General features: G+C 43.5%; 1 protein-coding gene across 4 annotated transcripts in view; it reads right to left on the reverse strand.

Annotated features, from left to right (window-relative positions):
* The window catches only part of LOC136426601 (uncharacterized), a 76781-nt gene that overhangs the window by 7703 nt on the left and 50883 nt on the right, over window positions 1-18195 (reverse strand). Inside the window, exon 1 of one of the 4 annotated variants that reach the window (XM_066415278.1) lies at window positions 13398-13518. The exons of 2 other annotated variants lie outside the window; for them this stretch is intronic. The gene's annotated coding sequence lies outside the window, so the exon portion shown is untranslated. Of the gene's footprint in view, window positions 1-8240; window positions 8550-13397; window positions 13519-18195 lie in introns of those variants that run through there. One more of the 4 variants, XM_066415275.1, reaches the window with a different exon arrangement.

An 18195-nucleotide genomic window follows, 5' to 3' on the forward strand; every position in this document is an offset into this window, starting at 1 on the left:
ATTGTCCCCCAGATTGATGTGTGTTGGTGTCTCACATCGTTGTTTGGAAAGCCGTGCGCTGTTTACGTGAGAACTCGTTAGTCATTCCCGTTGACTGGGAGGGGGGGTTGAGGAGGGGGGTTGAGAAATAACCAAGTGACAGATACGGAGGGGGGGGTCAGTACTGCCAGTCATGGACATTTCACTTTATGATTAAAGCTGGTCGCACTTTCTCATTTCCCACCACAACCTTTTTACCTCTATAACAAGTTCCCTGCAAAAATTCTCACGGTCGACGTTTGTGCCCTAGACGATAAGGAAAGATCGTACATCGTCGCCATTTATCAAAAAGAAAAAGAAAAAAAAATGAATTGTTTATGACCTCGAATTTGAGGTGTTTCACCAGTTTCAGTGACCCCATTGCTTATTCTTTGCAACTTACTTTTCAATATACCGCTAGTTATGTATATTTATAGCATTCCATTGCATGGCGCACACTTTATGTGGTTAGAGAAAACTTAGACTATATAATGGCATATGCATCAGGAAAATTTCTCTTCTAGCTTGGTTTTGTAACAACACATCCATTGCATTCTAATTTCAACACCAGTTCTACATTATACCTTGCTATGATTGCATTGTAAACCGACGAGCAAACACGAAGCATCAAAATTGTTTGTATATAAACCTTGTAAGACGACATGACGTAACGAGTCGCGTGACTAGAGCCGTAAACTTGCCGCCGACAAGCCTTGATAAAACCGTATCTCCCCCGCCAGCTGCCGCATTGTTCTGCCCTGCCTCTCATGCGATGTAGCACGGTTACAAGGTTACAGAGGCTTTCACATAGACTAAGGATGGTTCAAAAGCTTTTATCGAACGATAGACACAAATCGCAATGTTACCAAGCATGTTGAACCATGTAAGAAATGATTAAACAGGTTAGAGGATTTCACATAGACTAGGGGATAGTTGAAAAGCTTTTACAAAGAGATAAACACAAATCGCAATGTTACCGAGCACGTGGAACACTGTAAGAAAGTGGTTACAACTGACAAGGTTATAAAGACTTTCACATAGACTAGGGGATGATTCAAAAGCTTTTGCAGAGTGATAAACACAAATCGCAATGTTACCACGCATGTTGAACCATGTAAGAAATGATTATAACTTACAAGGTTATAAAGGCTTTCACATAGACTAGGGGATGATTCAAAAGCTTTTGCAGAGTGATAAACACAAATCGCAATGTTACCACGCATGTTGAACCATGTAAGAAATGATTATAACTTACAAGGTTATAAAGGCTTTCACATAGACTAGGGGATGATTCAAAAGCTTTTGCAGAGTGATAAACACAAATCTCAATGTTACCAAGCATATTAAACCCTGTAAGAAGTGGTTGCAAGGTTATAAAGGCGTTCACATAGACTAGGGGATGGTTCAAAGGCTTTTAAAGAGTGATAAACACAAATCGCAACGTTACCACGCATGTTGAACCCTGTAAGAAATGGTTACAAGGTTGAAAAGACTTTCACATAGACTAGGGGATGGTTCAAAAGCTTTTACAGAGTGATAGACACAAAATGCAATGTTACCGAGCACGTTCAACCTTGTAAAGTGGGTATTACTTTCCCATGAATACAGGTTGAAGGCTAGAGGGCAACACTTTCTTGGGCTTATCTACTCTCTCGGTGTAGCTTGTCAGATCCAATGGTCTGTTTAAGAAAGAGGGTTTCTTTTTGTTGAAGCTAGGCTACAGCATCACTACACAGGTTCCTTCGCCCAAAAGGACTAAGAACGAACTGGCTAAACTATCCCTGTTTTGCTGTTCTAATTTCGGCATACGCATCTTCTACCTCTGCCAAACACGTTCTAACAACTCAACAAGTTTGAATTGGCACCTAGAGCCGCCGGGTTAAGGCAAGGACAACAGAAGATTTCCGCTAGAGCTGAAGGCCTAGGAGAGGGGTTCACTCTTTCCGAATGGCGTCTATGTCTGTAGTATATGATCACGGACCAAGAACGTCACAGTAGACGAATTAGACAGCAAAACTAGAGTTAACTATTTGTGCTACATATACTTCAGGTTTGCTTTGTTAGTTTAGCGATTACGGGGTCTTTTTATAAATATGAATTGGTATTGATCTTTTTTTTATTTGAGTTAAATGTATGATAGTTGTGTGCCGAATTGTTAGAAATAGAGAGAATGCCAGCGACCCCAAAAAAGATCCCTCCAAATAAAATGCTATGCCGACACTGCGACGTCACAATTCAAGATGGCGACCATTACACATGCCAACGGATCCAACAAAGGTTTTGCTACGCAAACCTGTAATTCAGTCATTTCATTACCTAATAAGTCTGTTCCCCTAAATCGCATTTGTCTGACCTGAAATTACAGCGGAACTTTAAATTGCATCTTTTTCACGATTTTGAGAAGATGAAATTTTCCTCGCCAATTCAATCAGAGGAAAAGTTTTGGTACAATTGGTTCGAGTTGATCGATATGATGTCAGGATTTATTCGGATTTGGGTCCAGTGCTCGGGAATAGTGGAGTGGAGTATGCGGAGTGTGGTCATCAGTCATCTGTACAATCAGTGTATGACGTGCCAAGACGCCAGACTGGGGTCCAAATCATACTGAGTGGTCTTACTGTAATATTGCAGATATAGACGGAGTATCGTAGATATTCTCCAAGCTAGTTTCGATCGAGGGGGGGAGGGGGGTAGGAGAGGCCGGGATTTTTAGCCTAGCCCCCCCCCCCCCCAATCTAAACCTCTGCTTGGAGAATATATAGTACACATGTTGCACAAGAGGATTGATAGAAAAGTTTCCGCAATTAACACCGTGCAAATAATTAGATTTCAATCAATTAGGTCACACTCACAGTAAACAGCCTGAGTGTCATCCTAGTTACATGTAGTTTATTCTAGTTGGTTACTGGGAGAGTACTCCAATAAAACTCAAAAGAGTACCAAGGAGCCCAGGTAAGCTAACTATAAAATGACACTCAGGCTATACGTCGACGTTGCCCACGTCCATAACATAGAGCGCTACAATAATCTTTAGAGATGGACGGATACCGCTCATCATCATAATTTTTTTCGCCGCATGCCATATATTGTCTACTCATATGAGCCACCATCAATTGCTTTCCATCGTCTTTTATCTGCTACAAGTCGTGGTCAAGTTATGGTCAATTATCAATTTGAGAATTATCTATACCCAAAGTTCTATGTTTGCAGATGTGCCCATGTTGCTTACATAACTTCATGTACAAAGCTAAATTAGAAAATGCTACGCTATATACCATATCATGCATCGCGATTTTGATACATGTTGAACTTAATTTTGTGCAAGTACGTGTATTGCATATCCCATACGCTTGTACATATTGTATGCGCTTAGAATCCTTAACTACCATCTAATCTCATCGATATATACTATAATGATTCAGGGATCTCCCCAGAAATATACAGCAGGATGGGGGGAGGGTGCCAGGCACAGGCTACGTGTGGCGAGGGGAAGGTCTGGAGCGGGGCGCACACCTCTCAAAAGGAGAGCGGCTGTTGCATTTTGCCTTTTTCAGACATAATGGAAGTCATCTCCTGCTACTTCAGCTTTACATCTGAAATTTCCAGTTTTGAGTAAAATTACAGGCTTTGCTGGGTAAAAATTGGAAAAAATACCCTAACTTTGAAAATCAACAGGATGGAGCTGGGATTAGAACAGGATGGAGGAGCGCCACTGTACCATTCTTTAGGGAGATCGCTGATGATTGCATGAAGGTATAACTGTAGTACTAATGTAATATGAAGTATAGATTTTACGTTCAATGACCCACTGGGCAAAAGCTATTTGGAAGAGAAGAAGATTAACTGTTTCCTAATATGGCACCGGGGGTCAGATTGGAGTGGTCCTCGAGGATTGCCTACAGCACCTGTTGCCATGGATACGGTTCTACAAGTGTAATGGCTTCAGACGGGGCCGCTGACCTTGTCTTTAGGGTGTAGGGCTGGGGCGTGGTTGTGATCCTTTGGCTGTACCGACAACTTCACATTTCTAATGTCCCGCATAAGGACACACCAACACTTAACATTGCTATAGACGTATTCAAGGTTTTGCTACACAGCCATACATCTCCAACCTGATCTATCGATGGCGTTGAAAACTCCATTTGCCAGTTGGATACGTATACGGCATTTACTTTAGGGAACTCGTACACAGGTACACAAGCAGCTCTGCCTCAAGTTTGCAAGGACATTGCTAGAGCCTAAGTACTGAGCCTAAAAAATGGTTCCAGGCTGGCTGATGGTTACGGGCTGGGCTGCAGAAATTGTATTATAAGCCCCGTTGGAGCCTGCTATGGAGGCTAAACATAGCCTCAAGTTCTGCATCACCCCAGCTACTAATACATTCCACGAGGCATGATTAAAGCTAGCTACTACTTCTTGTCGCTTTGTAACACCAGAACAGAGACGGGAGCAACATGTAAAGTTCAGTCACGTTTAGGTTCGCATCACTAACGCTACGTCACAAAGTGGCAATGGTAGTAGAGTCCATTATGCCCCGGGGAAGGTAGCTGAAGAGTTCTTAAAACGATGGCAGATACTAAAGTTTGGGTCGTGTAGTAAAGAAGTAAATATGCAGTAATTTATTTACGGATGAAGGACAGACTAACACGTTATATACGGTACAACTGCAAGTGCAGATCACCAAGATTATCGCTCTAGGCCTCTCCTCACCCACTGAGCTGTGGTAAGAGCTCACTTTGAAGTTTGAAAAACTTTGACGTACCAATACCCTTTCTTCTTGTAACAAAATCGAGGACTCATTGATAACCATTTCTTTCAGAATTCAATACTTAGCTAAACTTCGTACCTTTGCCCTACATTGGAACAATTCATATTGTTCCATAATGCGATACTTGAGAATTCTACCAGACCAGCTGTATTTACTTGACACACTTCTTCCCCAAAAGAAACGATTTCAGCTTGCCTTTTCCCGTTGTTCCATTGTACTAGCCCTACAGCAGTGAACATACATATACATAGCCTCCCGTTTTGGCCTCAAATATCTGTCAAAACGTACTAGATTCTTCGCTTACTTCTCAGTGTTTGCCTAGCACTTGTAACAAGTCACGGCAACTAAAAGGTTTACGCTACAGTGACTACACTGCGTGTTTATAAATGAAGGTGTACGATATGATCTGAGTGCTGCACGGTAGCTGTAGCTATATGTAGCCCTGTCATGTTTCGTGTGGTGAGAGATATCTCACCGCTACACAGTCTGATAGCGCTACGGGCTGCACAATCAATCCATGATCTATACATCGGAACGTCCTGTCCTCATCGGGAGGTTATGCTATTCTCCAAGCAGAAGAGTGGTTTCGGCTGGTATTTGACGTGTTTTAGCCGTTTTTTCGGGGTTTCTTTGTCATGTTTTTTTTGTCTCTCACAAAGTAGAAAGCCCGACAAAAACGCCTAAAACACGTCAAAAACCAACCGGAACCTCTCCTCTGCTTGGAGAGTAAGGTTATGCTATAGGTAATCTCCAAGCAGATGTTAGAGGGTGAAATCAGTCGTTACCTTCTTCTGATTTTATACCCATCCTTGACAGCCAACCTTCCCTTGAAGAGGACGGCTGTCAGGAAACGGGAAAACCAGGAGAAGGTAAACCCACCCCACCTCTGCTTGGAGAGTAGTTATGGAAGCTGGGGAGGGGGGGGGGGCTGTTGGGTCTTGTCGGCCATTGTTAGATAAACACAGTTCTCGATCGTGGAGGAGGGTTGTGTCAACAAGAAAGACAAACACACACGTAAAACCTTGACCGAGAAAAGAATGACAACATGGCAAACTTTAAATGTACGTAAAAAGACCTAGATTCTACAGCACCATGTAACAACAGACCTCCTCCGAAATGTTGTCGCTAACCCTTAATTGATTTCTTTTACGATGGCAACGTTTATACGATTGCCATTTAGTGACACATCTAAGTGGAAGAATTAGCTGGTTTCCAAGAATATGAAGCTTCGTCAGACTTGCAACCCCCGCCCCATTCTCATCCGGCCGACAATTTGAACTTCATTTACAATGTATAGCATGTCCTCTGCGTTTCCAGTGAAGGCCTCCATCGAGGTTCCTCGCCAAGTAATTTTGAGGGCGCATTTGTGAAAATTTGATACGTGTCGAATGTCGATTGTATCTTACAACTTGTCCTTCTGGGCAATCTATGCCCTTCAGATAGAGGTCACAGGAAAACCCGGACAGTTATAACGTATTACTGCGGGGAACAGTGCGTGACAAATATGTGAATCTAAGGTTAGTTTTCGAGTAGAACTGTCGAGCGAAGTAATGGGAGGTTCTAAGTTTCACATAGCAATGCCGATATCTCGCAAAATCCCGTGAGAATTGAGTTCTCGCGCGATAAGGACATTCGTGGCCCAGTCTAATTTGTGCTCGGTAGTTAGCTCGTACATCATCCTGTGACATTGGGACGTTTCATTTCGACACTTTGGGCGATGGCAACTATTTACTAAGGATCTAAGTGTACTTTAATTGACTAAAACTGTAGCAAATCAATTGGTGTAAGATACTGTGGTCTTTGAGGCATTTGCGTCCAAAGAAAATTATATTGAGAAAATCATTTTTTTTTTTAAATGTACGTAAAATGGAACGATCCTCACCTCGGTAGTGTCGCGAGATTTGCTTTCGTGTGCGCATGCGCCATGATGAACCGACTCTAGACGCTGCTCCAGATTTCAAAACATTCAGACATTAAGATAAAAAGATTCCAAACGTTTTAATCTTAGTAATTTGTTTTCAAGAAATTACCCATGATACTACATGTAGTAATAATCTCCAAGCAGATGTAAGGATCCGGCTCAATCTAAGTGTTTCACGCCAGTTTTTGCAACATTCAATACATCTTTCTAGTACACTTTGTTCACGATTCACCTTCTCTACAGATGTAACACACTGAAATGAGCAAGATCCTTACATCTGCCTCAAGATTACCCGATAACGCTTATGTTAGCTGTCATTGAATAGCTGTTCATGTTTCTTCTTGTCCATTCTATTATAAGAAATGGCGTCCCTTTCTCACCAAATGGCGTTAAAATGCGACAAGGAACAGTCGACGTGAACCCATGATTTATTGCCAAAGAGTAAAAGAAGTCGCCTTTGAAAGAGTCAATAAAAAAGTAAATACCATTATGTTCCTATCCCTATGTGTACTGTTCTAAATGCCTCTTTTGTCCACGACAATGTCTCTATCACCGATATCAAATGGTAAACTGTTTACCCAAACCGTCACAAAGAAACTTTTATCGAACAAAAACAGGACAAATTCAACCTTTGATACCGCTTGACCACAACGACCTTCACATGGTGCACAGTTCAAGCGATAATCAATTATTTTGTAAACGCGAAAAAAACTATAGGCGCCAACTTAATTAGACATACTAGTCTCCAAGCAGAGGTTAGGGCGTATTTTGGACGTCTTCGGTATCTTTTTATCAGAGATTCTATTTTGTAAGGTTTTCTTTCTGTCCGCCAGCCAAACGAAAACTTGACAAAATAAAAATAAACGACAGAAATGACTAAAAAGACGTCCAAAACAGGCCGAAGTCTAACCTCTGCTTGGAGTTCTAACCACCTCCTTTACCATGAATGTGACAGACGGGAAGAGAAACCCCATAATCGTACGGAAGCAGGCAGCACAACAAACCACGGCACCGACAGCACCATGTACATGTAACAACACCAGACCGACTAAAGTTCACCGCCAATACTCCGCCTTTACAAGGTAAAGTCCAAATTAAAACACGATTATAGACTGCTAAACACACAGAGTTTCCGCGGTAACGTAACTCTGTACGTGTGGCGTGTTCACTCAAAGTCTCTGTTTACCAGTTAAATTACACCCTGTCTCAGTCTGATTGTGGGTGGTAAATTGTAGAAGTGCGAGATTTGAACGCGCCAGACGAGCGTGGTTAGTGTCCCCGTGTTAAACACCAAGGCGCCGTCTGTAATACATGTTACACCTGCTTACGTACAAGTTACAACGCAACCCTCGCGATTGCAGAACGGTACTCGTAACGGTCACTCATATTGTACACAAAACAAGACAAGCTTAGCGGAATGGAGAGGGATGGGCACTTAAAGCAAGAGGAATTGAGACTTAAAACATCGCGGATAGACTTACTGTTGACAATACAAACTGCTGGCCGCACCAGCGCTCAAACATGCAAACTCACCATGGTATTTCTGCCGAACGCCCGCGGTGTTCGGGCACACACAGACCGCAACAGTCAACACAAGCTCTCGGTGGAACGGTCTACCGACATCGATACCTCCGTGGTTCGACTGGGCAGATTATACCTCACAATTTCTATCGTTCACATTCAGCCGGCGGATGTTGAGCTACTGATTCACGGTGACTTCCTCTCACTTCAAGAGAAGAGCTGCTGACCGAACGGCCCCCTTTTTACTCCTCCGGACACCCGGAAAAGCCAGCGATGTGCTGATGTAATACAACCTGGCTCGTCTCAGAACTTCGATCTCATGCGGGGACGGTAAGTATTTGTCTAACGGCGGATAGACACGTGACTTTCGTCCGGCCCACTTGACTTGACTTGGACGGCAGCCCGCCAAGTATAATCTCCAAGCAGATGTAAGGATCAGCTCGCCCTTGTTGGGTTACGCCATTTTTTGTAACATTGGTACTCTTTGCTACAGAAATAGATAATTTACCTTTGACGAGTGTCAATGATAAATCAAAACGAGCGAATCCAAGCAATCTGATATATTCCTAAAAGTGTCAATGAAGTAAAGATAGACATGAAAGAGTCCGGGTGGTCTAACGTTAGCAAAATACTGCCGAAAGCTAAGGAACTGTCCGAGCCACTTCCACGGACCGCAAATGACAAAGAACGTCCTCTTCCTCTATGACATACTTGGTATTACCACACACACACACAAGACACTCGATATACGGTTGGAAACAGTTTGTAAAAACTGGATACAATTACATAGAGGAACACATACTGTCATGCACGCAATAATACCATGAAATCCGCAGGAACATGTCCATTGTTCTTGTGAGACGCCCCCGAAATTTAAGGGCGGTACCGCGAAGAGAATCATAGGAACGCCACCTTGCGGCTGAACTCGATCCAGGTCACACGTCACGAATTCGAACGCCTTACTTAAATCTCTTTGATGATACTGGGAGGCAGAATCGTTACGTTTACATATCTAGCTGCCCATTTCTTTTACGAACTGCTTTCCGACATCTCCTTGGAGACTGACCTTGCCCTCCGACTATTCCCTAAAACCAAGGACATTTCTTCTATCGGTGATCAATGTCCTCGCTCAAAGAAAGCAACGAGTGAAAGAGTTTTCTGAGTGACCGTTCATGCTTCGTATTCTCAATATATCATATAGCAAAGGAGCATTAAGAGATGGTATCTGAAACTGCTTGCTTTTTAGCAATTTCAAAACGAAACTTCCTGACCTAGCACAAGGCACGCCACGTGAGGACAACTATGTGTAAAATGTGTAATAGCTGTCGAAGTCGATGTACTGCATAATTTAATGCACTTCAAGAGGCCTGTATGGTGCATGATAAGGAGATGATACTCCTCCCACAGATACTTCTCAGCATAATTGAGAGCAAAATCTCCTTAACACAATGGGGGTGAAAAACACTTCACATTTCGCGGGTCCTGCGCGACCAAATATTTGTATCGCAAAAACCCTACAGATCCCCGAGAGCCAACACTTCAGCGGACTTCCTGGGAATCTTATCGAAAGGTTACAAACATGAGGACAGCAACAAGGTAATCAAGGGCCGGGCTGAAGTCATAGATACGTTTCACAAAATGAAAACGCAAAGCCTTTACCATGTGCTTCTGTATCTGAAGACTAGGACTATCCGATAAGACAAAACTGAGCGATCAGTGAAACAATATCGCACATCAATGACTCCTTGTCAAAAACTTAAGACAAATGCGCTAGCATCCAGAAGAAGTTGAAGAACGGATATGCGTATGGACAGGCAACAACTACAGTTTAGGGTTACATACGGTACCTGACTGGACCTTTTCTGGCTGACTGGAGCTTCTCTGGCTAGCTCATACGATTTTGGCACCGTGTAGATTTGCTTGGAAATTAAGGGTTACAGATGTTATACAGAACTTAAACTTAAGTGTGGAAACGGAACTTAATAGTAGCATGCATGGCTCAAACCAAAGCAAAACGTACTCCAAACAAGTGTGTCACAAACTAAGTGTGCTGCTACCGACAGTCAACATTCCATTGCCGACAATGATACCGTAAGTGTTATATTAGTGTTTGAACATTGTTTGGTCTAATCATTACTTGTAATGAAGTAGTATGTCTTGACATACTGACATGTTAAAGCGTCGTGTAGGCGTGTTCTTTATATCGATTTGTTTGGACTGTTGGGCGTTGAAAGTAATCCGAGCTGTATTAGGGACTCTTCCAGAAAGAAAGAAACGAAGGCAGCACGCCATACGCCATGATAAAAGACTCCATTCACATATATTTACAGTATTATACCAAGGAGGTTTAATCTTGATTAAAACTCCTTGATTATACTAACAAGTTTTTGAACGGTACTTGGCTACTACGCAATTCATTTTGTTTTTGTGCCTTTCTAAGTATTATATGATGCATCGACTATGTAAAAGTGGGGTTCAAGCATCACTAACTGACCGGTCAAACTGGTCCGAACCTTTTAGCCTAGTGGCTAGCGTGCGTGGACTGTGCGCTGGTGGGCCCGGGTTCGATCCCGGGAGCCAGAAGACTGTTCTACTCGCCTCTTTGTTTCAACTACACCAAATTAGATAAGACGGTTTGCAAACGTGGGGTTTAGCTGATCACTTAATTGTGTGGTATTCTATTCCCTAAATTGTTCTGGCGACGAGAGGTACTTTTTATAATACCCGGTATTTCAGAAAATCGTCAATTACCAATCCGAAAAAAAATTTTAGTCTGGAAGTCAGGCTGTTTTCAGGGCGAATGTTGTGCTCTCCAAGAAGAGGTTGGTGGGGAAGATTGTGACCTTTTTATCATATGCCCCGTTTTGTGTGGGGAGAGCCGACAGAAAACGGGGCACAGGATAAAAAGGTCACAATCTTCCCCACCAACCTCTGCTTGGAGAGTAGCATGTTGGCCTTTGATCCGAGGAGCTGCCATGAGTGGGCTATGGAAACAGTAACTGTATGGCTTCCACTGGCTAAAGGACCTAGACGTAACCTCCAATGTGCTGGTATTCGGTGGGCCTTTGGTTGATGGTATCTGAGTTGTGACCTTACACTAATGTTCGGGGTCCTTGAGAGAAAAATGAGTCAGCTTGAATGTCGCTAGTGCCGGACACCTTTAGGGCATGGAACTATTATCTATGACAGTCACCCTGTGAGGTCTAGTTAGCACCGTCCGTGTTAACAAATATGGACAGTCATCAAGTACACACGCAGCATTACGGGAAGAATCACACAATTTTCCAGCTATTTCACACATCAGTACCGCAGGGCTTCAGGCGCCTTTCTGACATGGCGAGGTTGTACAGACCTTCCGTCCGAGCGGAGTTATTACCACTAATTATCGTCTAAATGTCGCAAACCTTGCCGAGAGGGGTGGACTTATCCTCTTTGCGGTGCTAAGGTTTCCGTAAGGCTTCTTGTGTATAATCTTAAGGGAGGTCGGACGGAGTTTAAACACAGGAATTATCGGTAACAGTATCCTGACACTGAGCAGAACTATGAGTGTTGTGTTTCACGCCCAGAAGTGAACTTTGAAAAAGTATGTATCACGTGGCAATGATAAACTTGTAGTGTCAGAAAACTGGTGATGTGAAGAAAACAATTTCTAAACGTTTACCGACGAAAATGTGCAGTTTGAATCCGCATTGACAAACCTAGACGCATATGAAATGTTTCTACAACTCGCAACGTTATCTTCGGTTCCAATCAGTTGGTTACCTTGAGACCCCGGTTCGAATCCCGGGAAGGGCATTCTGGTTGAAGCTGCATTCGGCTTTCGGAAGGGACGATAAATGAGGGCCCCAAGCACGTTAAAAGGCATTGCAACAAAATCATTGCTCTGAAACTACTGTCGGTTCTTCAGATGAATGTATATAAGTATTCGTAGCGTTCCTTTTTTGTCCTTTTCAACTCAATGGACGAATACACGCTATGCCACAGGTATCCAGGTTAGACTCTGTTTTTCTAGCGGAACGTTAACTTAACTGACATTAGTGACAGCACTTGAATGGGCGATTATATCTTGGTAGTTTCTCTCTCATTCTCCTGACTTGTAACAGAACGCTCGCAGACAAAGAAAGCCTTGAAACCACCTCTCCTTCACAAGTGACCCATGTACATCACATTTTCCGTTACGTCCGAAAGTTGACTCTACCACTGACACGAGAACAAGAATGTCAGATCCATAACAATAGCATACTGGGTTACTGTTCAACTGTAGACCACTCCGCAAATGATCTCAGTTTGTTTAACTACGCTCGGTTCAAAATAACGGAAACTTCCCATGAAATAAGAGCGAAGGTGGGGGTACACGTTACTGAAAGGTAAATCACCGACACCTAGGCTAATCCCTCTTACAATAGAACACCGTGTAAGAACATCCCACATAGCTTAAGATCTAATCTTCTCTATGTGTAAAGATAGTCAGAAGCATGGCGTAGCGACGTCACACCGACTGAGAGCGTGGCGTGGCTAGTGTCACAGTTGTGGCAGCTAACAAGGTACTTCAGAAAGCTCGCGAGGTTAAAACCTTTGTCTCTGTGTCACTGGCACCAGGAGATCTTAGCTTGTCTTGCTACGCGGTTGTATCGAGTGTCGCGAGGATTTAGAGATAGGCTTGTCTAAACCGTTTCGTGGGGAAGAGGAATGATGATAGGTGCTTTGGAGGTGGAGTGCCCACGTGCAGTGCAGTTAGTGATACGGCCATGATCTGTAGCCGCCGGGGAAGACGAATGCATCGCTAGGACACATTCGGTTATGACCCCATAACTTACACGTTCTCTTCTACTTGTCTGGGGGTTGCAGTTCAGTACCAAGTGCAGGGACATGTGCCACATGGGCGGGCAGGTGTAGCTTAGAAACATGAACCTAACCATAGTGTTCTACTTTACAAACTGACAAATTCTACTGTGACACTCTGAATCACATAACCAGGTAAAAACAACACGTAGCTTTCAGCACAGGTGTTCAAAATAAGATTATTTACAGCTTGAATCTCTGCGCCCTGTCTTGGTCGATTTTACTGTGTGACCTTGATCAAGGTCCGAACCGCTACACAAACATGTAAAACGCCTCGTTAAACCACAATTACACGCGTCATGAAAATCTACACAAGCAAAACCTCACCTTAAACTTCCAGTAGACGGGTCGTTGGACGAACGAAAGCCGTGGGTTTACTACTTTGCTCAAGATTTAGTTCCGCGCAGTCGTGGATTCATTTATTAGAGGTAGAGCTCGCTAACGTTACCTCTCAACGCGTCTTAGGGGTGTAAGTGGGTTAATGGTAGGGGTATATGTCGGTGAGACGGTGCGGCATACCGCGGGCACACAGTCTGGCTCGCCAGGGCAAACCACTCATCCTGGGAACGAGGTGATAACGATCGGCTCAATCAGGGGCCGGCAAACAAACGGGCCGCCCGGAAAATTAGCAGGGCTCCCTGGTGCCGAGAAGATAAACCGCCTCTGCGCACTGTCAGGAACACGCGAACGCGTCAAGTGGGTAAACCTTCATCTCCAAGCAGATCCGTCGGTGGCATAGACAGTATCCAAAGGGCAAAGCAGCCAATTCAATTGTTTTGGCTCTTAGGATACTGTCACCGATAAATCTGCTTGGAGATTAGGTAAACCCGGGAGACTACACTAAGCACATGACTAGGAACATCTAATACCTTTCCCATCCCTAATCGGGAAATTCGGATGATTTCAAGTATATCAGTGAACCATTTTCAGGGCAATCTTAAGAAAAAGGAGAAGACGTTTCAATCCTTTAGAATCGGCATATGTCTGGAATGTTTAGGCAGAACCATAGAAGACAAACTAAAATTTAGCCACCTCTGTGCACTGTAAGGAACACATGCGCGCGACAAGTTGATAACCCTAAAAATTATAGAACATGTCTTAACAACTCTACCTATAGCACAGGTTTAAAAGAAACACATGAACTCGACAGATGAACTCGGGGCTCTATAGAACAACTCTGCTGAGGCCTACTTTCCATATTCTTCAAGCAGAGGCTATGATCGAGGAGCTAGTAGTAACCACGAGTTTTTCTTTGCGTGGTAGCCCCCCGACCGTAACCTCTGCTTGCGGTCAGTGGAAGTGGGGTGTAAGCACAAGGCCAGGGATCTCTAATCCCTTGCGCACTCCTACAATGTTTCACCATGTAGGTCTAAGCCAGTGTTAGCCGTTCATTTTAACGATACACGGTCCGGACTGTTTTCTTCGGTTGTTTGGCACTCTAGATAAGGATCAGTAGGTAATTTACTTGTGTTCGCTGCTGTTTACTCAATATGGTACACAACTCAAGTGGTCAGCACTACGCTGCCTGTGAAGGCGTGCTGTATGGCATTTCGGTAATCACATGTATACAAATAAATTCGCTTTCAGGGAAGCCTCAAGAAAAGACGACAACGCTTCAGTCCTTTAGAATTGAAATATGTCTAGAAAATCAGAGCTTCAATAAGAAGAACATTAGAGCTACAGATGACGAACAGAAGTTTTTACCTTTCTTAGCAACCCCACCTGCATACCGGGACACACCTGCACACCTGTACAAAAGGTGTGAGGTTAACCCAGTTTTTCCCAGAATAGTTCTGCAGGTGTGGACCAGATGTGAGCGTTAAGGTGTCGAGGACTCTTATAGCTTCAATAGTCTCTACAAGAGCCTTTTCAGGACAGAATGAATAGTTCCAGTGGCCAACTCGAGATTCTTTGGCAACATAGGTTCTCCAGCGAATAATGAATGAAAAAATTAATGAATGTTTATTGCACGTTTATGATCTTATAAGCTTACAGGTCATGGTGACAAAGCATTAGTATAATTACAGTGATATGAGAATGTGATATCTGTAATGACTGATGTATGCTAGTATGTATAGGTCTAAATGTAAGGACAAATGGAGCTTACAATCCATCCTATTAATATATTTGGGTCAATTTCTAGACTTTAATTGCTCCCAAGGGAACTAAATATTGTTCATTTAACTACAGCACATTTCAACCGACGATCGAATTTATTTTGCTTAATTCTGACTGTGCTGTTCTCCCGCTATCTATTTAGGTATATTCCAGTTACGTATATTCCAGGATTCGCAACTGTCGCATCCATAGCACTAAACCATGTGGCTTGGCTTTACATCTATGTGCAAGACTGTCTGATGCTGGGGGCCTCTCCCTATATAGCTACAGTCTGTTGGGTCGTTACAACACAGAGATGGTTTACAGCTCGGTTAAAGACGTACGCCCCCGCTGTCAGGGTACATTACACGTGAACACCAAGCCGAACCATGTGTCGCTCTTAGTAGCCTATACCAGGCCCCGCGGATGGCTGCCGAAAAAACATACATGTAGTAGAAATTGGCCAAATAGTGGAGTGAATAGTATGCTAAGGGAGTCGACTACGGAGAGAGGGTCCAATAGGTTGCAAACTGTAATCTCTATAGCGGACTGATTCATCTGGCATGTTATCCGATTTATCCAGCGTCCTCTGTCAGTCTGTGATGATGGAGACAATCTAGTGGATTATAACATTGTCTTTGCAACATGTAAAACGCCTTTCTGGTACGTCTTGCTAATCTTTGTTATGACTCATTTGCATCTGCCACTAAGAAAACAGACGTAAACCATTTACATCTGCTTGGAGATTAGCTATATGTTAGGGCAGAGATTGCGATTTTGCAGAATCGCCGATTCTACATGTAGAGATCTCGTCATCGGAGTGTCTGTCAATAGAGACTCTGATCATAATGCTGAGAATACTTAAGGGCAGTCTCTCATTTATAAATCATTAATTTCAAGTCAATCCATTGAATTAAAGTGACATGAATCGAAGTTGAAACGGTCTGACTGTCTTTTAGGGGAACATATTGAAATGCACAGACTTCGATCGGTATTTCAACTTACAGAATCGGCGATTCTGGCGCATTAGAATATCTACCCTAACATACATATGTTGCTCCAAGACTGAGTAATCGTGATCACTGCTTAGCGTACTGTTAACCCCTTTCTTTACAAATCTTAATCCGCAAATAAATCATCCACGTATTTATTTTCCTGGTTTGCTGGTAGATTTCTCAGATTCTAGTTGATCTGTTTGTTTGTTTGTTTGTTTGCTTGTTTGCGGTTAGGTCGACGAGAATGTAGTTCTTAGTACAACAAATTCTGATTTCATCTTTTGCAACTGTCTCCTCTCAAAACTAGATAATGTGTAAGCTACACTTGCTCAACAATTTAAGAAACTTTTTTTAAAGGCTAATGTCCAATTCAGAAGAGAAAGAGCATGCACCATAGACCAGTAGCGTCTACTAAACTAACTATGCTGGCTATAGTGACATTAATTTGCCGGGGGGGGGGGGTGTTGGCCACCGTACTGAGGGTACCATTTGCAGGCTCCAAGGGGGAAATGTTAACCTTCCCGTGGACTGACTCTCCTGGCCAATTATTGAACGTTTTTGCCGAATTCTGCGGTCCATACCCTCATAGTTAGCCTGGTGTAGCCAAGAGACCACCCGTTGATGGATGGCCGTGAGTTCCAGGGAGGTATGCGGGTTAGACCGTGTTTTGTAAACGTTGTCTAACGCGCGGTTTCTCGCTAATGCGACAAAAGTAACCCCTGTAATGATGACTAATGGGCAACAATCACATACACCCGGGTCAGGTTTCCTTCGCGATGTCGACGTCTTCTTAAGTTGCTTGTTCTCAATGCCGCATTTCCCCATCCCTATTACACTCAAGCAAAATGAATGGAAAAAACTACTTGTCAATGAGCTGATTTCTGACGACAGACTATGTGCTCTTTCCACTTACGGCACCTCTCTCCAGTCTATAGTATCCGGATGTACCGTGCAGATAGGGCCTTGTTATAATCCCCTCCGCCTCTAACCTACTACTGCTATACAAACAGCTGAAATGTATCCGACAGTTAAGGTACTTTTAACATATCAGGTTTGACTCTCCGTCAGCCTAGCTTTAAAGTGATGTAGACTGAGCGACGCCCATCCCCTCTCTAGATCTCTAACTCTCCAACGTTAACCAAAGTTTGTCTCCGGCTGGCGAACAAAAAGAAAACCTGACAAAATTGAAAGCCCGATAAAAACGCCTAAAAGGACTATCCAGATACTAACCTCTGATTGGAGAGTACCTTTCTCTCTTCTCTAGCTGTTCTTGACGAATGTGAGGGGTATGGGTAGGGTGAAAGCGAAGCGTCAGCTTTGGGGAGGGGTACAACAACGCTGTACATTAGATTCAGGAAGGCAACTCAAAATTCAGTGGGCCCGCTTTACTTTCGCCAAATGTAGGCGCCAGATACGATACTAGTTTACGTAGAATGCACCAATCACGCTCTGTGATAAGTTCGAGAAGCAATCTGGATACGAATTACGTTAAACTAAAACGCTCAATGGAAAATGACATGAAGTCGGCCACCAAGAAAAGACTCATCTAAATGGGGGTAGTGTTAGACAGGACACCAGTCAATTAGCCTGTCACCAGTGCATGTCAAGAATGTAATCTTTATACGAGGCACGCGATTTGTAAATCATAACAACGTATAAACCACTTAGCACCGCCCCAACACATGGGTCGTCCCGAATTCCAGTTCTGTTTTACTTATTCCACATTCCGAGGCACTTATCTCTATAAGGTAAACACACCAACACGTCATAATTCACATCTTCACACATGTAGGTCTACACATGTCACACCTGTAGGTACATGTTAAAGACGTGTTGGACGGCGACCTGACGTCGAACGCGCCACTCTACCTGTACCCAGGTCTGTGGTCCACCTGTGCAAATGTCACCCCACTACGGCAGGCCTGACCGAACTGGGGTTGGGAGAAAAGGGTGGAAAAGCCCCCCTCTCACTGGACCCGCGGCACGCTGGCGGCGTCGCTGCGGCCGATCGAATTGACAAAGCACTCAACGAA

The sequence above is a fragment of the Branchiostoma lanceolatum genome, chromosome 2 (assembly GCF_035083965.1).
Source record: "Branchiostoma lanceolatum isolate klBraLanc5 chromosome 2, klBraLanc5.hap2, whole genome shotgun sequence".
NCBI lineage: Eukaryota > Metazoa > Chordata > Leptocardii > Amphioxiformes > Branchiostomatidae > Branchiostoma > Branchiostoma lanceolatum.